At 34.7% G+C, this 26,292-nt stretch overlaps 1 protein-coding gene across 2 annotated transcripts in view; it reads right to left on the bottom strand.

Moving 5' to 3' along the window:
* The window catches only part of TMEFF2 (transmembrane protein with EGF like and two follistatin like domains 2), a 250,068-nt gene that overhangs the window by 161,318 nt on the left and 62,458 nt on the right, over positions 1 to 26,292 (bottom strand). The gene's annotated exons all lie outside the window — the stretch shown is intronic.

The following is a 26,292-nucleotide window of genomic DNA, read 5'->3' as shown; positions in this document are numbered from 1 at the left end:
ATTTTCAAGCATGTTTATGGAAAAATTAACATCATAAAGTTATGGGGCCACCCAATAAACCCAACACTTTTCCTGCAGCAAAAGAAATATAGAAAACAATTATTTAAAACAAAAAGACAAGGAACAACAATAACAACACAAATCCTCATGATATAGAGAATCTTATCACTAATTTACTTTAGAGGTGGAGACCAAAACACTTTCCATAATAATACTGGGGATAAGCTAATGGCAAAGTCAGATATTATCAGAGTATTCAATTTAGGATTTCGAATTCAAGCATAGTGCTTCCTGCATTCTGGGAATAAAAGTCTTCCGTAACTTACTTTAAACATAAAATAAATAAATAATCAACTGTCAAAATATTTAGAAACCACAACCAACAAATGAAATGTATGTAAGATAAATATGCTTCATAGTTTTTGACATAATCCATAATTTGAGGTTAAGGTATGTTCATAGTTCATATGCTAACTTGAAAAGCTGCTTTGGGCATTTGTCATGGTTTAGTCTTCTGTTCTTAGCATGTAAACTGTGAAGAGGTTTTCATAATGAGGAGAAGTGGTATTATGGGATTTGGAGACACTGCTCCATAGAACACAGAAAATGGAATTTGGATGAGTGTTCTACTGCTCTGAAAGGAAGCAGTTGATATTTAACTTTCTCTTCTGCTCAGGCTGTGACTTGGTCGTCCATTAACAATGAAATCAGTGGAATATTAATTGAGTGTTATTCATTCATTCAGTTGGGACTTTTTACATGAAGAGATTTTCAACTGAAGTTAAAAATTTTATAGACATAAATGTAGATGAAGCATTAATAAAAAACAACAGAAATATGACTGTATTTATTAGGTTAATTTTTTTAATGGTTTAAGAACCATTTTAGAAGCTTATTTTTTAGGCCATTTAGAAATTAGATACTCATTCTGCATATCATAAAATATTCCATGCATGACTGATTTCTTTCAAATGAATCCTCTATACCTATTAACTTGATTTCAGTTTATAAATGTACTCATTACTTTGAAAATTATAAAAAGAAAAATATCTTTTAAAATGTGGATATATCTTCAAATTTGAGGTCTTTAAGTGTTCTAAAAAACACAAGTATATTTTGCATTGATTTTTAATTTTGTTATTTCTTTGTATTAGCATATACAAATATAATATTTAATAAAGAATTTTTGGATTTGTGTATACACTAAATTTTCTAGACAGAATAGTTTTAGGCACATACATTTTTAAACAACTTAAGGAAATCATGTTGACTTCACCTTGGGTATTTATTGAGATGCTCTTTTAAACAATTGCCTGCACATTTCTCCATGTAAGAAGCTCCCTGATTGTTCATTACAAGCACACTTACCACACTGTGCACAGCATGCTTTGCAAAGGATTGCAAGTAAGGACATCTCACAATGGAATTATGTGGATTTAGTTATAAGTCCAGTGTATTCGTTTCCTAATTCATGTATTATATCATCTGTGTACTCAGCCAGAGCCTAGGAAGAGCATATATTCTTTAATGTAGTCCCTCTTGGGCTATGATAACAGAAAAATATTGTTAGCTTGGATAGGAATCACCTGTCAATTTAGACAATAATTCACTCAAACGTTTCAAATAGATTTTAAGATACAATAGATACCTTCAACTGACCTACCTTACCCTCTTCTCTTGGAGAAAAAAGCATTTGACTGCACATTTTTAATCTAACCAAAATGGAATAAATCTTCATTGCAATTTTAAGTACTGTTTTTTCTCCTTGTGGAGGGGCAGGAGTAACTACAATTGCAGGTCATCATGTCTTAACTGCACTTCACTGTATGTTCTTTGACCTCCATTGTTAATATCTCTTAAAGTTCTCATGTTTTTATTTTTAATTGGATTATGCAAAAATACGTTCACATTCAGAGCTCATGTTAGCCTAAAAGTTGTCTAAATGAAGTGAAGAAAGTGCAAGGCTAGGATTCTAGGTCCATTACATATGCTATCACACTTAGACTTCACCAAAGTGGTAATGATAGTCTCCATTTAAACAGCAGCTTAGAGGAAAGGGAAGACAAAGAAAGGTCACAAGCATTTGGCAAATGACAACTACATTTGACTCAATTAACCAAATACAAGTGTGCAATGTATATCATTCTGTGCTTGCTATTTAGTACCATATATCACCATCTGTTAATGCTTTAAGATAGGAAATGGTCCCCCCAAATAATAATCTCTAACTTTGATTTTAACCACACCAGCAGAATAAGGTAAAACACTAACATACAGTCTTTAAAAAACAAAGTGACTTTCTACCCAGTGAGTAGTATCAAATGCAAGGTCATATTCTACTGAGCAAAAACACTCTCAATCTAAATCTTATTTGACCGGAACTCTGACTTCCCTGTGTAGAAAATAAATATGTTTTTCTCTTTTATTTATGTTAATTTTTGAACTATTTGGTCAATATAAAATCAATGTTTTTAAAGTACTTAATTTGCCTGTCATTTAGAATTAAAACAATTTGCTCCCAAAAATTCTCTTCGTTATCTGGTAAGTCAAGTGTTAAAATGAGACTAGGCAAAATGCTAAGAAATCAAGTCTTTAAGCAAACACTTTGGTTTCCCTGTAGATAATTCCTGACTATACAGGAGAATTTTAAGCATAAGGTAGAACCAAGGTTCTACCCCGTTATCCAGTTTGGATTATAGCAGGGCAGTTGAGCTAGAGGCAGAGGCAGTCTGCTGCTCTTCTCTCAACTGGGTGATAAAGGTAAAATTTGAAAAATAAAGACAAATTAGCTAGGTTGGCAGTTCCATAAAATTTCAAATTCTGAAGATTTTTTCTTCTGGGTATATGACAACCCTATGAAGAGTAGCAGAATGGAATTCTCTAAAAGCCTGTCTTTGGCCAGCTGATCCTCATAACTCGTTGTATGTATCTGAGTGAATAATACAAAATTTGTTTAGAGTAAGTATTGAGAAAAACTTTGGCAAAATATTATTTAGTTTAGTTATTGAAAAGGAATTGATTTGAATTTTTCAGAGTATTTCAGTTATAGAAACCAGGCATGAAACTGTGTTTAAGTATGAGTTGGTTTTTAAAAACAGAGAATTTTTGAAATTCTCAATAATGTCAAGTTTCTAAAACTACATTAGCACTCATTTAATATTCTTAAAAGACAGCAGGTAAGAGCTACAGGGCTTCTACACTAAGAACTGAGCAAAAATCAATACAGGCTTCCTTCCTTATTTTTCCTTCCCTTCTTTCAATTTTTCCAGTTGTTTCTATAGAGCAAACACATGCTATTTTTTCTTCTCACTAGAAATGAGGACAGAAAGCCTTGAGTAAGGTTCATAGTTAAACTGCATTTTTCAGTAGTCAACAAGCCTGTTTTATTTGTTTCTTTTTTAGGGTCAGATAATATCTAGTTAAGTGTCATTCCTTGAAGATAAGTCCATGAACTAATTCTTTGGGAAGCCTAGGACATTAGGAATACAGCTTTCAGATCTATTTAAAAAAAAAACTCGAACCAGATGTGTTTGCATCTGGTTTGCGTATCTCTCGTTACTGCTGTGTTTCAAACTTTCTTGGATTGGTTATGCTCTATTTTCCTAAACCCTTGAACTCAGACCAAAATGAATTTTCTTATTCACAATTATGTAAGCATAACTTAAATTGTCCTGATTATCTGATAGTTCCAGATGGCTCACATACAGAGCCCCACAACTTAGAGAGATTGGCTTCAGTTTTTTAAGAACTATATCAAATTAATTACTGGCAGCTTCAAAGGCTGTTTAAGGGAAAATGGGTTTTCCACCCAATTTTCTCAGTTTGGTATGTAGAATTGCATCATATGCCTCAGACTGTGCTGCTGCCCAACAGATTCGCGTCCTAAAAGCACACAGACATGTATGTTCATTTCAAGATTTATTTTCCCCAACTTCTTTAGGAAGACCTAAAACCACTGGCTCCTTCAGTGTCTAAGGAATCTGTATCACAAAAGTATTTAGTGAATTTCTCCAGATCACACTGGCGATACAAATCAAGCTTGGATAAGAAGTTAGGGTATTACCTCCATGCCTCTGCATTCCCTCATCAAGTGATAACAATTTTATCACTTTTTTCCACCTTAAGAGTGACAGTATATTTTGTTTCAATAGTGCTTTTCAATAGGCATAGTTTGATTAATGGAAAAAATTTAGACAGCTTTTAGTTTTTTGAACTGTTTTTATAGGTATTACTCAAGTATATTACAAATATATACACTGCTCTATGTCATGGCCAAAAGTTATTGACAAATACTCACAGAAAGAAGAAATGTTAGCCTAATAATGAATTATGGTTCTGTTCACACTTTTATTGTCAAAGTTAGTAACTGCCTTAAAATAGCCAAAAAATAAGTTTTACATTCAACAAACATCTTCATATTTTATACCAAGGAACCAGCCTTACCCAATTTAATTCAATTAAGCAAACATATAGAGAGTGCCTACAGCAGAGTGGTTTTGCTTAAAACAAGTATGTATGTCGTGCACACTTCAAGGTAATTTCTTGATTGACTTGGAGGCTGAAAACCTGATCTTGTGTGTGATGTTGCATTGGAACAGTGGCCCACTGGAAACCTTTGTCCAGAAAGACCTGACTCATCCCTGGGCTTCCAGGAAAGTCTGACTCTAGCTATTTTCCAACAATCCTTACTTGTGTCACTTTGACTGTTAGGCATAAAACAAGAATATTGCTTTTTTTTTTTTCTGGAGTTTATAATATTTGAGGTATTTGTCAGCTATCTTAAATTTGTATTTTGCTATGTTTTCTTTTCTCCTCTAAATAAATATTCAATTTTTGTACCTAATTTTGTATGCATTGTCTTAGAATGTGACCTCAAAATCTTATTGGTTTGGATGCTCCTTTAGGTACTATTCTTTGTTTTGTTTTGTTTTGTTTTGTTTTGCTGTACGCGGGCCTCTCACTGTTGTGGCCTCTCCCATTGCGGAGCACAGACTCCAGACGCGCAGGCTCAGCGTCCATGGCTCACGGGCCTAGCCGCTCCGCGGCATGTGGGATCCTCCCAGACCGGGGCAGGAACCCGTGTGCCCTGCATCCGCAGGCGGACTCTCAACCACTGCGCCACCAGGGAAGCCCTAGGTACTATTCTTTTACAGAAGAACCGCAACTAGACACTGGGAAATCCTGCAGAGCTGGGAAACGGATGAGCTAGGACAGGGACCCCTGTGTTCTGATTCAAATGCACATATGCTGAGTCACTAGACTATACTGTGTCTCAGGCAGTACCTTAGGCTGTAATAAACGTCTGAGGATACAAATGGTGTCTTCTCACTTAGAAATCTAGTTCCACATGGAGAATGCACTCCCTTCTAACTAAATATTAGTCAACCTAAAGAAAATATCTGAAGAGGGAACTTGGGTCCATGAAAACAAGTATTATGCCAACCATAGGCAAGGCGAAGTTCTCTGAATTACAGTTTCTCTCTCAATAAAATTGAGATAATGATTATTCTAAATTGTTGGAAGAATAAATGAAATTCTGCATATAAAGCAGAGAGCACGGTACCTGGCACATGCAAAAGCTCAATAAGTGTAATTTAATTTAGTTGTAGGGCAGCCGATCTAAAAACATTAGAAGGAATTCCAATGTTAAATAATACTAGCATGTCAGTGAAATGTGTACAAAACAGCACACACACAGTCTTGAAGCTCATGTAGTAAAAGACTATTACCACATAAAAGACAAAAAACAAAATTAAAGCCTCCATTTGCTTCTTAAAAAGATGACATTAAAGCAAAAATTTAAAGAGATGAGGGAGAGAGAGCCATGGAGGTACCTGGGGGGCAGAGCATTCTAAATCCCGTTTGAAGGATTGCAAGAAAGTTAGTGTAGCAGGGGCAGAGGGAAGATGGAGAAAAACGTGGAAAATGAGGTTGAGGTCAGTGCACATTCTGTAGGGCCTTAGATGCCATCATGCCACGTGGAGATTATGCCATTTACTGTGAGTGAGATGGAATGCCACTAAATGGTTTTTAACAGAAGAGTAGGGGATCTGTGCGCTGGTTAAATGTGGCCTTTATTCTTGCACTAACCATTGCAGAATAGCTAACTAAAAGCTAAAAGGCGTGATTATTAGATTCCCCCCAAATCCTGTCCCGCCTATGCTTGGCTCTTGGCCAGCATATGGACTTTTGGTTTTGGATTCACCTTCAGACTTGTGTCATCATGTGTTGTCTTTAGAATAATTGGTCTTTGTCTTATTTCCATTTCAGAACTGCAGCAATCTTCTTCCAGTTCCCTGAGGAGTCAGATCTAACCTTTGTATTTTGTCTGGATTTTTTGCCGATTATATATTAACAAAACCTCAGTTGTGACCCCATATCTAATTCTTAACGGTACAGAAGCTTCATTAAGGAGGTAATCTTGCTTTCAACTCTGCAAGTAAAACTCCTAGCAGAGTGCTGTATGAATCATCAATTATTGTATGTATTGAGTCAGACAGTCAGTCCGTTAGCATTTAGAGCCGGGTTCCAGGGTTCTGTTGGTGAGAATCAAAGCAATGGTGGGGTCATTAGCAGAAGGAGAAAGAGACTGAGAAATTCTATGTCTTTATTTTATATGCAGAGCTGTTGTAGCTTTGAGGTGAGAGCACAGTTGGGGTGTTTGAGGAAAGAGCTGAGGAAAAAAGAGAGTGGTAGGAGATAGAATCAGAGATGTAGCATGGATTAATTAGCTCCTTATACTGCTGTGAAGTTCATTTATAAGACCTGTGGTTTTTACTCTGAGTGAGATGGAAAGACATTGGGAGTTTTGAGTAGAAGAGTGACACATTCTGACTTCCATTTATAAAGGATCATTCTGCCTGCTCTATCAGAAGGAGACTGTAGGAAAGCAACTGCCAAAGCAGGGAGGAGCAGTAAGAGACTACTAGGATAATCAGAGGGAGAGAGAGACTATGAATACGGGAGAATGATGGTGGCTTGGGTAAGGGTGGCAGCAGTAGGCGTTTGTGAGAAGTATATTGGATATGTTTTGTAGGTAGCTTCTGACAAGATTTACTGATGGTTAAGATATGGGGTTTGACAGAAAAGAAGTTAAGGGTTTTTGGCAAGACTCCACGGGTTTTGGTATGAACAACTGGAGAATGCTTTGGGACAGAAATGGGGAGAATAGGGTGAGCCAAATTTGGGGGAGATAATCAGAAGAATTTCCAGTTAAGTTAGTTTTCTTTGAGCGAACACATGACCTACCTATACACGAGATTTTATTTTAATGTCTGAAGATGTAGGTCAAATATTTAGATTGCTGCAAACACGTTATATTATGTACTTTATCTTAGTCTTCTAACTTGTACTGCAATCTATAAAACCATTAAAATAGTAAAAAAAAAAAAAAAACCCAGAAAGTGGTTATCGGCAAACATTTTAATGCAAAAACCTGACAATTTTAAACCTCTTTTATTCATATTGTATTCATCTTGGATAATTTAACTGGATGAATTAAAGATAACATAAATTATTCAACTGTAAATGATTTAAAAGCAAACAGCACATTCATTTCATCACTTTTTTTTTCTTAGAGGCTTTCATTAAAATTCAGTCATTCTGCAATTAATTGTCACAATTTTCTGGCCAATACATTCATTTCCTATCAAATTCAAAGAAGATTATTTGAATTAAAAAAATCTTACTCTACATGTAGTTATTGAACATTTCAAGTCTTGACAGTTTAATTCTATATTTGTGTTATGAAAGGCAGTTCTTTTCTTTTTGCCTGTCTTATTTCTTTAAGTTAGTTATAGGTGAAATTGTAACCCTGACTATTATCTCATGTTAACTCAAGACAAAAAATTATCTATGAATATCGTGAAGAGATTTGACCTGTAAACTTTTCATTTATTGAAAAGACTGCTTTTGGATTTTATCACATGAATTATTACCAGAATTCTTTAAATATCCATATGAAGTTTAATTGATGTAATGTTGAGCAACACACTCTTTTCATTTGACGTATTCCAAAATGACACAATTTTTTTAACCAAATTATTTTAATGTTCATGAGATAGATTGATTATATATGTATTTCATGATGGGTTACTGAAGTGAACATAAAGTTTAATATTGTTTTTGCATGTTTCCTTCCCTGAAGTAATAATGTATCATTCTATAATAAACAAAACCATTCACTGAACATATCTATCAAGTAATGAACCTGTATTTTAGGCAACTATTTTCCAAACACTGTAGGTAAAAGTAATAACAGCTACTATTTTTGTGAAGATTTTCTAGGTGGCAAGCCCTGGGCAATACGCTTTCTATGCATTATCTAATCTAGCCCTCACAACCACCCTGCAGAGAAGGTACCTTCATTATTTCTATGTTGTGGGTACAGAAACAGTAGATAAGACCTGTTAGGCATTTGGCCCAATATCACACAGTAATAAGCGGCAGGTGACAGTTTAACTAGGCAATATAACCCCAGAACTGGAATACTAAAAGCCAATGGCATGCTTCTTTAATTCAATTGGCATTACTGAATTTGCAAAATTGAGTTACTATTTACTACCTGCCATTAGCGGGTTAAAATACAACTAACTATAAAACATGTATCTTCAGATACATAGAAAATATAGGATAAAGGAGAACCTAAGTTATTATTAATCCAATGGCTTTTTCTTTAGCTGGGACTTCGTCGCATGTCTTCCAAGCAGACAAGAATTATGACATATCCCAATTTTAAAAAAATTCTTCTTTCAGATTTTAGTGGGTTGTTTTTGGTTTTTTTGGATTTTTTTCCTTCTTTTTTTTACATCTCTACTGGAGTACAATTGCCCCACAATGGTGTGTCAGTCTCTGCTTCACAGCAAAGTAAATCAGTTATACATATACATATGCTCCCATATCTCCTCCCTCCTGCATCTCCCTCCCCATCCCACCCCTCCAGGCGGTCACAAAGCACCGAGCTGATCTCCCTGTGCTATGCAGCTGCCTCCCACTAGCTATCCACCTTATGTCTGGTAGTATATATATGTCCATGCCCCTCTCTCACTTTGTCACAGCTTACCCTTCCCACTCCCCATATCCTCAAGTCCGTTCTCTAGTAGGTCTGTGTCTTTATTCCTGTCTTACCCCTAGGTTCTTCATGACATTTTTTTTTCTTAAATACCATATATATGTGTTAGCATACGGTATTTGTCTTTCTCTTTCTGACTTACTTCACTCTGTATGACAGACTCTAGGTCTATCCACCTCATTACAAATAGTTCAATTTCATTTCTTTTTATGGCTGAGTAATATTCCATTGTATAGACATATCCCAATTTTGAGGAATACTTTAGAGAATGCAGCTTGAGTCAGCAAAAAGATGGTTAAGGAAGTCACTATTGGGCACTCTAAAATACTACTGTTGCCAATAGAAATTAGCAAAAGAAAAAAAAAGTTTGAAGGGAAAGTTTTTAATGCATATGGATAGTTTTAACACTATACACGTACGTCCTGGGTGAGACAATTCTGTCTCTAGGAAATAGAAACTAAGAAGAGCATAACATTTAAATCACATGAATGAAAGTTAAAGTGATTTAGCTGTAGTAAAAAAAAAACCCTAGGACTCAAAATGTTCAAGTATGGGGGTTACATAGACAAGAAAGCAATTAAAAATAAAAGCATATTTATTGATACAGAAATAACTGGCACACAATGACATACATAGTGTTATTAGGAAAACACAAACTACAGAAAAATATACAAACTATGCTCCCCTTTGGGGTGTTAAAAATGTAACTTGGTATATCTGGGGCTATCTTCGGTATTGCACGCAAAAATATTTTATTCTTATGTATTTTTTTGCTTCTCATTATTTGTTATGATTATCAATAAACTTGATAATAAAACCAAAAAGTTATTTTAAGAAATCCACCATCCATGTTTCTTCCTTTCCTGAAGCACTGCCACTACTTAGCTTATATCATTTTCAAAAGAGGTCCATGAGTTACTAATTTCTTTGTTAATTATTTTACTTAATGAATAATAAAATTTACCCTTCTTAAAATGATCTTTTATAATCTATACTTGAGGATGTGAATTCCATTCAATTCAAAATAATAAGTACTTCCTGTCTGCATGACACTTTTCTTAGTGCTTTGGGAAATTCCAAGATGAAGAATCTATGGCCCCAGCCCACATGGAGCTCACAAATAGAAGAAGAAGTAAGGCACAAAAATGTAAGACAAAATGTAAGAATTTTGTCAATAGTTATATATAATCTCACAGTAGCAGGGAAGTGGAAATTATTTCCCATCTAGTGAACCAAGAGAAGTTTAATAGAGATGATGGCATTTGACCTTGAAGTTGGACTTGAAGAATGGGTTGGACTTTTATGGATGAATCCTGAGTTAGGCATTGCCACTGGGTGGGAATTAGATGAGAAACACTTTGGAGGGAATAAAGCAGAGAGAATCGTATGGTTTGTCGCACATATTGAATATTTAATAAGTAACAGTGAAATATAAGGCTGAAAAGGGAGTTGAAAAAAGTTCCAAACATTCAGAAAAAAAAGGCTAAGGTGTTTGGACTTTATTATCTATTGATTAGGGAGCTAATAAGAGCCTTTGAGTAAAGAAATGACATTATCTATGTTAATTATAAATAATACTAAGGTTAAGTACACTTAGGATCAAGGGACTGTTGGCTCATGTACAGATCAACTAAGCTCAAGATTCTGAGTGCTTCAGCATCACATGAGAATAAAAAATCTTGATATCTCGATAGATTAATACAAAAGTAAAAGGGAAAAATATCTTCAGCACTTCCTTCTTTATTTCAAATAAAGTACCTAGGAAATTCTTTGTTCTCTCACTACAGATTTTTTTTAAAGATTCTTAAATTTACTTTAATGTTCTAAATCTTACCATGAAAGTGCAAATACTTATGCTAGATATAATCATTTGTGGAAAATTAAGAACCATAATTAGTAAAAATAGCCTTTCTAAAGCAGAACTGCCCAATTTATATGATACTATGTGCTGAAAAAACAGTCTGTCAGAACAAAGATCAAGATTTTTTGTGGACTTGGAAAGTGTTCACACATTCACAAAATATTCATTCTATGTTTACAAGACACTGAGGTCTTTGTTAATTTCCCAAATACAATAATTCAAGTGACTTCTCCACATATGTCAGTATGAGTGCATATGCTTCAATAGACTTTACATTTCTGTATTCCAAATAAAATTGTGTCAATACATTAGTAGTGTTGGATAGTCAAGGAATCACCAGGCAACAAGGGAAAATAAGAGATCATTTGTTCATCTTCTGTTTGCCTTATAAATCTCTCTCTCTCTGATTCTGCACCAAAGATAGAAACCATATGACTTCTTTCTTAGAAAATAATTAAAACAGATAACTTGTTTAATAATGTCATTATGACTATCTGTTATAAACTAAGTTTCTTTTTTTGTTGTCATTCTGGAATTGAAGGGAAAAAAAAGCAAATAGATAGCCAGTCATCCATTATATGTGATCAATTACCTCAGCTAGTTCAAACAGGTCAACCTTTTAAATTGATTTTCCTAGCAGATGATTGCTCATCTCCACAAACAGGTTACTATTCGAGCCAGCAAGCTCAAAATGGGTACCTTTGGTCATATGGAGCTTGGACACCCAAAAAGTATTTAAATCAGAAATATTTTTTGATTACCCTATCAACAATTTGAATTGCATACCATAATCACATGGGTTGTTATTATAATCCATTTCTATGAAGGACAGGACTTTACTAAAATATAAATCTTTTTGTAATAAAAATGAACGTTAGATAATTCCATAGCCCTCTCTAGACTAAAAGATTTTTCCAGGTCATTGTGCTATGCCTTTTAACTTTCACTTTTAAATTCTTTAGTAATCTTTGTTAATCAATTGCAACAAAATATCTACAGCAATCCTAAATTATTAAGCATTAAACTCATACCATCATTGAAAAGGTATCAATGAGAGGAACACTTGTACACTGCAAGCACAAATACAACATGGTACAGTTGCTGTGGAAAATAGTTTGGTGATTCCTCAAAAAGTTAAACAGAATTATTATATGACCCAGTAATTCCACTCTTTGGTGTATACCTGAAAGAACTGAAAGCACTAATTTAAACAGATACTTGTATGCCAGTGTTCATTGCAGCATTGTTCTCAAAAGTCAAAAGGTAGAAACAATCCAAGTGGCCCTCAACTGCTAAATGAAGAAACACAGTATGATATACACAAACGGATGGAATATTATTCAGCTATACAAAAACAATGAAGGTCTAATACATGCTGCAACATGGATGAACCTTTGAAAACATTATGCCAAGTGAAATAAGCCAGACATAAAAGGACAAATATTATATGATTTCACTTATACGAAATATCTAGGATAGGCAAATTTATAGAGACACAAAGTAGATTAGAGTTTACCAATGGGAAGTTATCGTTAATGGGTAGATTTCCTGTTTAGTGTGATGAAAAAGAAGTGGTGATGGTTGCACAATATTCTGATTATAACTAATGCTACTGAATTGTATACTTAAAAATGGTTAAAATGGCAAATTTTATGTTATATATAGCTTACATTTATATATAAGTGCATCAGTGAGTGTTATGTATAATAAATAATTAGTATGAGAGTCCATGTATTGTATTTTTATTTATGAATCCTATATTCTGCTTTTAAAAAATCAATAGAGCCATATACTCGATCCACATGCAGTCTACTGCAGGCTGAATCTCTGCAAATCCCTTTCTGCTATATTGATGCATTGCTGGTTGCCATTTCTTATCAATTTCCCATCCCCTCAAGGTATTTTTTTCTTTAGTACATTGATCCCCATTGCATTTATTTCTAACTACTTGAACTACACCTGTTAAATTGTTAACCAAGCAAATGGTTAATTATTGAAGATGTCTCTGGACTCAATGAACATTTTTCTTACAATATTACCTTTCTTACAGATGATGAAGAAGGCAAGAAGTAGACAGCTTCAAGACAGACTTTGAGTGCCAGGTCTATGCTACCTGATGCTAGATAGCATATGGTTGGGAGGTTTGAGGGAGGGACAAATATCATAATGACTTCTAAGTTTCTGGATTACAGAATTAAACTCAGGAAAACCAGATTTTGATATGTGCATGCCTGTGTATGGGAAGATAACTAGTTTGGTTTTAGGCATACTAGGTTGTAGGTGCTTTTAGAGCACTTTTGAGACATACTTAATGGTCATGTTGTGTAGGCAGTTACATTTCCAAGTCTGAACCTCAGGGAATTGTGTACTAGAGACATAAATTAGGAAGCCATTAGCATATACAATAGATCACAATTAAAATCATAGGTATAGGTGATATGGCTTAGGGGGAAATTTTAGAATAAGAAATGGAGATGAAAGGAAAAGACAGAAAAGGAGAGAAAAGAATCTGTGACTGTCCATTGAGGAACTCTAATATTTAATGCCTAGATGATGAGGATGAGCCAGCAAAAGAGACAGAGAAGTTGCTGTCAGAGCCATAAGAGGAAATTAGACTAGACAAGTCATAGAAACGGAAGAAACAGGGTTTTCAAAGACTAAGAGGTCAATGGAGTCACCTCCTTCTAAACAGTCAAACTGACGATTAAAAAATGTCCATTGGATTTCATGACCCAGAGGTCACTGATAACTTTATAGAGAGTTGTGTATGTGGCAAGATGAGGCAGAAAACCAAACTGAAGCGGGTTGAGAGGTGAGTAAGAAGTGAATTAGTAGAGTTGGAGAGTATAGACAATTTTAAACAAAAGAAGAAAAGGAAGCTGGTACCTAGAGGTAAAGGGAGATTTCTTGTTTTCGTTTTTAGCTGATATCCTTCATCTTTAGAATAAAAATCCAGCTGTACTTTTATTCTTCTTTTCTGTCTACACTTATCTCTCTTACCTTTCAAGACTAAACTCTTGCCCATCTCTTCCTGCCTCCTCTAGGGTATATAGAACTTATTAAGTATTTACTATATGCTAACTTGTTATAAAAGGAATTTTAAGATTTGCTGCAATTCTTGCACATCCCTTTGTATTAATTTCTCATTCATTGCTACTTGTTTCTTTTGAACATAGCTGAATCAGTTCTTTTTAAGATGCTTTGTCTCTTACTCTGCATATATGTAGCTTTTTTGGATAATAACTAAAAGTATACATTCCACAAATTTCATGTGCTTCCATTAATGCTGAAGGTCATATAAAAGCATTTAAAGTTAATATTACCATTTATTAAAGGTAGTTGTTCACTTCAAATGTTTAAGCTTATGTACTACTGAAAAAAATACTGCTAATGTAGCAAATGTCAGAATTATTATTTCAGTTCTATTATTCTTATTTTTACCAGTGATTGCTAATAATGAAAAGATGAATAATTGGGCAGTTTGCATAGACAAAGTTCTCATCTTGATATTTTTCAGGTACATTACAATGTTCTATAGAAAAAATTAATCATTTTCATATATTTTTGAATGTCTTAGTTATCATATATGTTAACACTAAACAAGAAAACTAATTTACATAAATTAATACCAGTCTTATGTTATGAAAAGTAAATGGATGCACAAATAATAGAACATAGTTTTGTTTTGGATATTTCTTTATTAAGAAATTTCTTTTCTCTTAATAGAAATGGTATGAAATAAATAAAGCATTTAATCACATTAAATCAATTCTAATAAGCTGTTTAGATTGTTTTATTTATTATTTTTTTTAATTTTTTTACATCTTTATTGGAGTATAATTGCTTTACAATGGTGTGTTAGTTTCTGCTTCATAACAAAGTGAATCAGTTATACATATACATATGTTCCCATATCTCTTCCCTCTTGCGTCTCCCTCCCTCCCACCCTCCCTATCCCACCCCTCCAGGTGGTCACAAAGCTCCAACCTGATCTCCCTGTGCTATGCGGCTGCTTCCCACTAGCTATCTACCTTACGTTTGGTAGTGTATATATGTCCATGCCTCTCTCTCGCTTTGTCACAGCTTACCCTTCCCGCTCCCCATATCCTCAAGTCCATTCTCCAGTAGGTCTGTGTTTATTCCTGTCTTACCCCTAAGTTCTTCATGACATTTTTTTTTCTTAAATTCCATATATATGTGTTAGCATATGGTATTTGTCTTTCTCTTTCTGACTTACTTCACTCTGTATGACAGACTCTAGGTCTATCCACCTCATTACAAATAGCTCAATTTCGTTTCTTTTTATGGCTGAGTAATATTCCATTGTATATATGTGCCACATCTTCTTTATCCATTCATCTGATGATGGACACTTAGGTTGTTTCCATCTCCGGGCTATTGTAAATAGAGCTGCAATGAACATTTTGGTACATGACTCTTTTTGAATTATGGTTTTCTCAGGGTATATGCCCAGTAGTGGGATTGTTGGGTCATATGGTAGTTCTATTTGTAGTTTTTTAAGGAACCTCCATACTGTTCTCCATAGTGGCTGTACCAATTCACATTCCCACCAGCAGTGCAAGAGTGTTCCCTTTTCTCCACACCCTCTCCAGCATTTATTGTTTATAGATTTTTTGATGATGGCCATTCTGACTGGTGTGAAATGATATCTCATTGTAGTTTTGATTTGCATTTCTCTAATGATTAATGATGTTGAGCATTCTTTCATGTGTTTGTTGGCAGTCCGTATATCTTCTTTGGAGAAATGTCTATTTAGGTCTTCTGCCCATTTTTGGATTGGATTGTTTGTTTTTTTGTTATTGAGCTGCATGAGCTGCTTATAAATTTTGGAGATTAATCCTTTGTCAGTTGCTTCATTTGCAAATATTTTCTCCCATTCTGAGGGTTGTCTTTTGGTTTTGTTTATGGTTTCCTTTGCTGTGCAAAAGGTTTTAAGTTTCATTAGGTCCAATTTGTTTATTTTTGGTTTTATTTCCATTTCTCTAGGATGTGGGTCAAAAAAGATCTTGCTGTGATTTATGTCATAGAGTGTTCTGCCTATGTTTTCCTCTAAGAGTTTGATAGTTTCTGGCCTTACATTAGGTCTTTAATCCATTTTGAGCTTATTTTTGTATATGGTGTTAGGGAGTGATCTAATCTCATATTTAGATTGTTTTAAATACATATGACAGTAAATAAAATTAGCATCCCTAAAAATAGTAGAAGAAAATGAAAGATATTTTTCAATAAATAGTGAACTTATGAAATGAACATAATACAAGTTCTGAAATAGTGATTTTAATATGGGCAGTTGCTTAAAAGTAGGTGACATTAATAGTAGCTAACAGTTGCTGAGTACTTAATATTCCCCAGACAATTCATTTTATTGTTTGTCTATAACGTCCTAATGAGGTTAGTATCAATATTATTATCATCATCCTCATTACACTGACAGCAATTGAAGCTCAGAATAGGGCACATCACTGATAAGCTGTAGAACAAGGATTGGAACTTGGATCTGCCCAACTTAAAGTTTGGCTCTTAACCTCTACAATCAATCTGTTTATGATTTATTTATTTATTTAAAAAATAAATTTATTTATTTGGGTTTGGCTACATTGGGTCTTCATTGCTGTGCGTGGGCTTTCTCTAGTTGCGGCAAGCGGGGGCTACTCTTTGCTGTGGTGCGTGGGCTTCTCATTGTGGTGGCTTCTCTTGTTGCGGAGGATGAGCTCTAGGCACATGGGCTTCAGTAGTTGTGGTATGCGGGCTCAGTAGTTGTGGCTCACAGTCTCTAGAGCACAAGCTCAGTAGTTGTGGCACAAGGGCTTAGTTGCTCTGCGGCATGTGGGATCTTCCTGGACCAGGGCTCAAACCCATGTCCCCTGTACTGGCAGGCGGATTCTCAAACACTGCACCACCAGGGAAGTCCCAATAAATCTGTTTAGAATTACTCTTTTACCTGAGAACAATATTGGGTCAAGCCTGGAATATGTGTGTGTGTGTGTGTGTGTGTGTGTGTGTGTGTGTGTGTGTGTGTGTGTTATAGCCCTTAACCAATATAGTCATCCCTCAGTTACCATGGGGATTGGTTCTAGGACACTCACCCCTGCCTCCCCCACCCCTGGCACACACACACACTGCAGATACCAAAATCCATGGATGCTCAAGTCCCTTATATAAAATGGCGTAATACAGTCGCCCCTCCACACCTGTGGCTTCCACATTCACAGATATGGAGGGCTGACTGTACTAAGTTTGGGGTATTTTACATTAAAAAACAAAAAATAAAAAACCCCAAAGCAAATATCAAACAAACAGCTCAGATTGTGGAGAATATGAATATAGTCCTTAATCCAAAAGTTATTTTAAGTTATGTGAAAATAAAATTCACATAATATTACCTATTTTTGTAGAAGATAATTCTACTTTATCAGTATAATATTTAATCTTGAATTCTGAGAATACATTTGGATTAAATAAAAATTTAAAATATAATGTAAGCTTAATTTAATAAATACATTTAATAAAGTAAAAGTAAATCATAAGACTTGCTTGATAGAATTCTGAATGTTATTCTGTAAGCAAAATGAAGATAAATGAATCAATCAATTTAATGAATATTCAGTTAAGTTACTATATTTTACTAAAATTGTATTATATGTTGATATTAGTCATTGGGTATGACCATAAAGGAAATATTTTTTTACTTTTTGTTGTTGTTGATATGAACATATTGACAAAACAGCTACATGATTTTATTCAAAATACTTCTTTCTAAGAAAGTATTCCCTGAAAGCTGGTCTGAATCTGTGTGAGACTTTTAGAAATATTTTGATATAAATTAAGATTACTGCCTATGATGTAAGAAATGAAGGAATCAATTCTTACTTGAAGATTGGAATTATTAAAAATGCTAAATCTCAGTACAGCATATTATTTATGATTGCTAATAAGAATTTGTAAACCTTTTATGTCAGAGATCAAACATCTAAGTCTCAACAGCATTCAAAACACTGACATTTTATTTTTGTAGTCATTTTTTTGGAAAAAATAAGTGTTTTTCTTACTTTCATCATTATGTAACAGCTCCATTTTAATAAGTGCTACTACATATATTCCCAGTTAAGTGTTTTGTGGTTTTAAAAAAGTCATTCTTTTTCTTAGCTCTGATATTTGTGATTTTTAAAAACCAACTACTTTTTAAGAAATAAGACTTTATGATTTCCAACTGATGGGAGTTATCAGAGAATGGCTGTTATCTGAGGTGGTAAAAAAATTTACGTGTTTCAGAAATCTTACAAAAGTGTAGTGATCTCTCAAAGTACATTTAAAGAGATAATTTTCATAAACTATACATGGTATAGGATTTATTTCTGAGACCTATATTCAACTCAATGATAAGTAAACTTAAAAAGTATTTAATATCAAGTTGGTATATACTCACATAATCTTGTCATAAGAAAATTAAAAATACTGGTAATAGGTTAGAACCTATTAGAATAAGTAGAACTGAAAGGTTCTTGAAGTAGAGGGAAATGGCAATTTATTTAAAGAAAACCAGGGATCCAAATAGAATATTAGGAAAGGAAAAACAATGCATTAAAAAGAGTTGAAGTAAATGGAAGTTCTTGGTCTCTATTGATAAAGTATAGAACTGGAATAAAACTAATCTACTAGAGAGTAGTTTGGTTTTATTCCTTTATGACTTACACCTTAAAGATTATGAACATTTTCAGTCTCAGTTTTGTCAACTCAACAGTTCTAATCAAAATAGAGGGTTTTGTACCCAAAAGTTTAGAGTACAGCTCATTTCATAACAGATGTATGTGCCAACAGATTCCTTTGATCCTCTTGAATTGACTACCTAGAGTGACGGCTAGTTTTTGAACAAGTTCTCTGAGATTGGGTTTCTAACAGGCAACCGCTTTGTGGTGAAAAGTTCAGGAATGACATAACTACTCCATTGTAATTGCTCTAAGAGAATCAAAGTTTCAATACAGAAAATTGCTTTGTCTTTAAGGGCTATATACAAGTCATGGTGAAGTAAAACGCCTTTCCACTTTTTCCAGCTCTGAAGAGCCATTGACACGCGTTCAGAAATGCTTCTATATGATGAGACGAACAGTAAACAATGAAGAGATACTTGCTGAGTTTAATTAGTTGTTTCAGGAACTGAGAGCTTATTCAGCACACCTAAATATGAAGGCTGTTTTCAGCTTCTAAAAAATTATAACAATTTACTGCCTGAAAGAGATAAATTCCCTGAAGACTAGGTTTCTTTATACAGTAGATCTAAAATGTTTATAAAGTAAATTTGATCTAAACCTGGTGACTATTCTCAGAAAATAATTCAAATACACCTTTAAAAACATATTTTTGTTATATATTTTACCAAGATTATTTAGGAAATATGTAAACATACTATGCGATAACATAACTTCTAAATTGGTGAAATTGTCTACACTTTATTCCCTGACTTATTAAATATTGATTTGTTACCCATTTTTTTATCAAAGCATAAGTTGACTTAGAATATTATATTAGTTTCAGGTGTACAGCATAGTAATTCAATATTTTTATAGATACACACCATACAAAGTTATCATAATTTTGTTGACTATATCCCCATTCTGTACATTACATCCCTGTGACATCCATTTTATGACTAGAAGTTTGTACCTCTTAATCCCCTTCACTTATTTTGCCCATCCCCCTACCGCCTCCCATCTGACAACCACTAGTTTGTTCTCAGTATCTGTGAGTCTCTTTCTGTTTTGTTATATTTGTTGGTTTGCTTTTTAGATTTCCCATATAAGTGAAAACATGTTTATTCTTTCTGTCTTTGGTTCTAGAACAGAGGTCAGCAAACTTTTCCTGTAAGGTGCCAGATAGTAAATATTTTAGGATCACAGGCCAAGAGGCAAAATCAAGGACATTATGCGGGTACTTATATGACAAGAGAGAAACTAAATTTTCACAAGTTTTATATCGATGAAATTCAAAATATAATAATAAAAATTGTGTATGGTTTTGTGTAATACAGATTACTGAGAAAATATAATTTTGGGAGGGAGGGAGATAGTATTTTGCTTAACTGAGGTCCAAAGTTCTCTATCATCAAAATTAGTTGCAAATGTTTTTCTGTAATGTGATTTTATATATTACTTCTTTGAATATGTCTTTTCACCCACATAGGTAGTGCCAAATACTGATGTAAATGCATGAACACACGGTTTCAATTGAGCATATTTATTGCTTGGAAGGAATTTATAGAATTGTATTAGATCATCTTGGTATTTGCCTTTTAGCTTGTCTTTAAATTGTTAAGTTAATGACTTCCAGTTGAAGGTTAGGTGGAAGCTCCTCAGTTGCACAGTTAAATGCATTTTGAAATATGCACATTTCCTTGGCACTTGCATCAAGGCCTGAAAAGTGCTTTGGGAATGTAGTCTGAGCTCATAAAATATATCCACTGCAGATATGTGTGGGAATGAAGATCATACTTCTTACTTTAACTTTGTCTAAAGCAGCTTGACATTACTTGTGATTCAAACAATATTTGTTGTTCTCGAAATTACTTTATAGCAGTGTAAGCTGCACACATAAATGCTCTTTGCTTTATAATTTTAGGTTGAATTTATTAAGAAACATTATCAAGTTTGCAGCAAAAGCTAATTCCTAAAACCAACTTGGCTTAAATCACAGTGGCTGAGGGCTGGACTTTGCCCTCGAATTGTAGATTTTGGACTGTGGTTTCCCTGTTCTAAAGGATACCAAAGGTAATTGTTTAAATTGCCCTACAGTAAATCTTTATTGTTTTTATTTGCTTTGAGCAAGATGTAGAGAACCTCATAGTGTTCATTCTTTCATGAATTTCTTGAACAATCATTTGTCAAGGGCCTACCATGTTATCTGAATTCTAATGGGTATCAGGGAAATAAAAACACAGTATAGTGAGGGGAAAAGACATGTCAGCATATGATAAGTGTTAGAAATATGTAAAGGTACTATAGGAGCAAAGAGGAGAAAACCAACTGTGATTTATCAGATGCCATAGTTTGAAAAGAAATGCCAGATGAGAAGATACTTGGTCATAAAGCATTTGTAATAGTTTCTTAGGCAGAGAAATCAGGAAAGGAAATTCTAGATAAAGAGACCACTTTTGTATACAGGACTGGAGGCATGAAAAAAATCATTCTGTGTCCAGAGAAAATGAGAGCCAGTGGAAGTAATGTGGAAGGAGGGAACGGCAGTGGTGGGAGGATGTGCCTGGAGAGGCAAGATGGGGCTAGACTGACGTGGCCTTTGGAATGAGGGCTTCACAAGCTGTACTGTGCAAACAAATCACCTGGATAATGTGGTCAAAATGAAACTTCTGATTCAGTTGGTGGGGCCTCCATTCTGCATTTCAAACATGAGCCCAGGGAGTGGTGATGCTACTGGCTGGAGGACCACACTTGAATAGCAAGCTTCTACACAACACTAAGGGTTTTAGCCTTCCTCCCTCTTCCTATTATCATTCCCATGATAATGATGATAAAAGTTTTAAAAACATCCAACAGGTAAATAGGCAAATTATGTGGAATGGATGGATAAGGAGAATGAAGTGGCAACAGCTATGTTCCCTGAAAAATATTCACCATGCAGCTTTGATAAAATCTGGCCCCAGTCCACGCCAACCCCTCTATTCTCCAGGGAAAAAGCATAAACAGAATTTGATTTCCTTAGGGCTAAAAGAAGGTACTTAGCAACAGGACTCATTCGAACGGAAATATACAAGAGAAATATTTTGGCATATAACAGCTAACCTCCACTCTGCTAAAACTGATGTCAGAGGAATTTGGACTCTGCCAATATAAGACGTTTATTTTAAATTCCAGAAAAAAAAATCAGATGGTAAATTATGCAGCTTTTCTTAAGAATAGGATAGGCATTTCTCCTTTTGGAGTGGCTAAGTCCTGCCAGAGAATTGTGTGATTTTTATAGTCCTTTTAAAATCCAGTGCACGGTACTGCACTGTATGGCTTCTGTTGTGGTCAATAGGTGATGAAATTGAGTTTGTTCATGAAATTAACTGTATATATCTGCTTGGTCCAGAGACTAATTAAGTGTAGAAAAATGAGATCAGAAGATTACCTTTACAGAATGAATATACACATAAACACTGCATAGAAATGAAAGTATCCTTTTTTTATATATCCTTTAAAAGAACGCTATCAGATTTTAATAGGTTGATAGAACTATAGGCTTGCCCTATTCAATGTGATTTAATCATTTGTAAATAAAAAAACAAAAAACCCATAACAGAATGGCAAAAATGCAAGGTGAAGGTATAAAAGTCAGATTGGAATCCAGAAATAAAATTAGGGAATGTATATTATTTTAAGATGTACATGTAATAGCAAGGCATACAAATTGAGCTCTGAGGTTTATAGCAGCCAGGCAATAGATAAAGCTATTTATCTGTTTTTCCATGAGACTGTTAAAACAACTTCTCCCTCATACCAAATGGGAGAAAACTGAATAAGCCACCACATAAAATTATACTAAGAAGAAAATTACTTTCCAACCTTTGGCAAGTTACTTGCTCATTCTTGATGTGCTAATAGCTGCTGTTTTATAGTTTCTCTGAAGTAAAGATTTGTTCTTTAGTGTATTTACTGAGGTGATATTTGTGATAGTTGGCAGCATCTTTACTTCACATTTAGTTATCCTGTGCTGAATTCCTGATGTGATGCGCTAATTTGATTTTCTCTCATTTGTTTTGGTAAATAAACTTACATTTTCTTCTGCAGTCAAAAACTGATGTGCTTCCTCTGCGTTATAAAAACACTTATAATTGAGTGAATCATGGGAAGTCAACAACACTTATTAAATCTTCGAAGTTTAAAACATGACTTATAACATGTATACAGAATTGGTTTTCCTTGTGCAGTTGTAGCGAAAGGCAAGGATTATATAGTAAATCCACATGATCATTATTAGAAGGACAACTAGGAGATACATTATTAGCATTATTATTATTTGCTGTTAGAAAACAGAAACTAACACAGTATTGTGAAGCAATTATACTCCAATAAAGATGTATTTAAAAAAAAAGAAAAAAGGGGCTTCCCTGGTGGCACAGCGGTTGAGAGTCCACCTGCTGATGCAGGGGACATGGGTTCGTGCCCTGGTCCGGGAAGATCCCACATGCTGCGGGGCGGCTGGGCCCGTGAGCCATGGCCGCTAAGCCTGCGTGTCTGGAGCCTGTGCTCCGCAACGGGAGGCCACAACAGTGAGAGGTCCACGTACCGCAAAAAAAAAAAAAAAAAAAAGAAGAAGAAAATAATAGTTTAAAATTGACCTTGTTACCTTGGTACTGATTTTCTGCTATACCACTACAAGGGATTCCTTAATGTAAGGTTTCAACGTCTGTATCAATTGCTATTCTCAACTAAAACATATTCTCTTAAAATCAATATTCTTGTTTACAAACTAGTTCTCTGAGTTATTACAAATCATCATGATGCTTTGAACAAGCTAATGGTTACAAGAATGTTAATCGATTTTCCTACTTGGAAAAAAATCATGCAGATAGCTGCCTTTTATTCAATATCGAGTTGGTTCATTTGTAGACTGATTTAATTTTGAATCAGTAGGATTATGAGAAATAAGAAAATGTTTGAATTTTCAACTCACTCTTTTCTGTTGTGACATTTTGTTCTTTCATTCCATCATCTCCATTAGTTTGCCAACTGGCACTGACAGGAGTGTAAAACTACTGCAAATTGTTACTTCAGCAGTACTCCACCTGCCAAGAACTGATCAGCTGCTCCTCTAAATGCACCTTTCACTCTTTCCTAACTGAAGGAGTCTGAACTTACAGTGCTGCTGGGTAATACGTCTCATCCAGCAGCATTTGAATTTACTCACCTGACCCCTACCACTTTAAGATAAACATGTGTGAATGCAATCATTATGAAAATGAATGTCTAGTCTGCAAATTGGAGGACGTGTGGGGTACAGGACCACAGGGGTGAGCGCTCACACTCTTTTCTATTTATGGCTTCATTTGAACTGAGTTATCCATCCCTTTCTCATCTCCCCTGTCTTAGCTGTTATAAACTGCATCAGGTTTTCTTAACCTAAGGAGGCAGTCAAGCTTTTCCCTATTGAAGACATTCTAATGGGGCTCTGTGGGTCACCTGACAAAAGGCTGGCAGGAGTGATGGATGTTGCATTCTCTCTTCTGTGGATCTGAATGCTCTGCACCTTCTCTGGGTCAAATTAGTACTCCTGAGAATAATAATTGGATTCCCTACACAGTTGTGAAACTGCCAGGATCTTCTGGATGGATAAGATCAGCAAGTATTTCAAATTTATGTAGCCAACCTCAGAGACGCAGACTGAACGCTTATAAAAAATTTTCAGATGACAGAAAACAAGAATAAGCAAGTAGAAAATGGGTTTCTTGGCTGACACCTGGCAAATGGAGTTTAAACATGTAAGGACAGAAGAGTAATTCATATTGACCATAAAACTAAGAGGAAACACAGACATATTCTTCCAGTATTTCAAACTTTGTCACAGTCATGGCTGCCTCCTTATTTCCCGTAATCCATCCTCATTGCCCAACAAGCCATTCCTTTTGAAGACTAGATATTAGTCACTCTAGGACTGTTTTGCCTCTTGCATAGTAGTGCCCCTTTTATTTCTTACCTATACTATACTCAGAATTAACTCTTCCTCATTAGCTAGTCTTATATTCTCTGAAAAGATGTTATGACCAAACTTCTCATAAAAGAGTCATTGATTAACTGGAGAAGCATACTATGAAAGTGTCATTACCATTCCTTGTCCCAAACAGCATCATGTATGTGAAATCATATAGTACAAAATTATTATTTTTTTTCAGTTTTCTCATTTGGAAGGGGAAACATTTGGAAACTGGCATGTCTTAAAGACTTGAGAAATTTCCCTCCTTGTCTTTGGTCGAACTAAATATTATTTTAAACTAGAAGTCAGGTCTTAAAATATATGTAGCCAAGAAGAGATAGGCAAATAAGTAAGATAAATAAAATTATTCTCAAGCTATTATATAAGGAAAGTCCATCTATGAGTTAAAAAAATTCACCACAGCTCTAATTTTAATAAGTGTCCTTCATAATTTTTAAAACAAATATTAATTTTATTTAAAGTTCAGACAGAAGTAAAGTACTTTAGAGAAAGTGAGTTTAATAAAAACTTTGTTTTAAAAAATACCAATAAATATGGACGTATCTACCAAAAATCCAGATAGAAATGGAAAAATGTGGTTGTTTGTTCAGATATTTGAAAAAGAATCAGTCTTCTCCCTCCCTAAAAACAAACAAAAAATAAGGTATTTATAAGCCACTTTCTGAAACATTTTTAATCTCTGTTCATTATGTCTAGTTGAATATTACTTTATACATAAAATGAGTCCCTAATATGCTGGGCTAATTAATTAGGTGATGGAGAAAAAGTACAATCTGAATAACTTACTATTCCTTTTCCATGGAAATGTTCCCAGTTGTGAATACATTTGCCAAGTCTATATGACAGCTTGGGTAACAGAGAAAATCTTATAAATTATTCACGTATCTCAAATACATTCAATTATTTGTATGAAGATACTGTATGATATATTTCAGAGAAAAAATGCATCAGGATTTGTATGAGGACAATAAAAGGTGACAGCTAAAACTGCTAGTCATGGACTGAAGACATGGACTGCACTTTTCAGGTTTCATGTCACAGCTTGATATACTCTAGATATTGCCATACTCATCACACTTGAGAGAAAGGAAAAGACACACTTGCAACTAGAAGGAGGGAAAAACAACGAACACCCAAATTATTTGGTGTTTTATACTCAGGACGTTGGTGCCTTCACCTTACAGTTGTGTTAGGGAAACTGAGTCTCAGAGAGGCTGGGTGACTTACAGCTTGGTGAGACTCCAAAACCTGTCCTCCTTCTCTATGTGGAGCTACCTTCCACCTACAAAGAAACACTTCGGCTGTTCCCTCTTCCCACTTTGGGCAATTCACTTCTCCACTGTATTTATTTATTTTTATAAATATCAAAGTAATTCTCACTTTGGGTTTTTGAAGTTTGTTATTTTGCTAAGTAACTTAGAACTACCATATTTAGTTATGTGTTGTGTCAGCGAAGCATTCTTAACCTGACAACTGTAATACTAAGTACACGAATGAAATTGTTAGCGACAAGTGACCCTTCTCTCCACCAGGCTTTCTGACAGAGTCTGCAGCTCCTCCCTCAGTCTTGGGAGGATCTAGTGCACTAATGGAATTGCCATTGCCTCGGACGACTTCCAAATGATTCTCTATCAGCAAG

This window comes from Tursiops truncatus, chromosome 7 (genome assembly GCF_011762595.2).
Source record: "Tursiops truncatus isolate mTurTru1 chromosome 7, mTurTru1.mat.Y, whole genome shotgun sequence".
Taxonomy (NCBI): domain Eukaryota; kingdom Metazoa; phylum Chordata; class Mammalia; order Artiodactyla; family Delphinidae; genus Tursiops; species Tursiops truncatus.
Note: the sequence above shows the minus strand (reverse complement) of the source record. Positions and strands in the feature narration are given on the sequence as shown.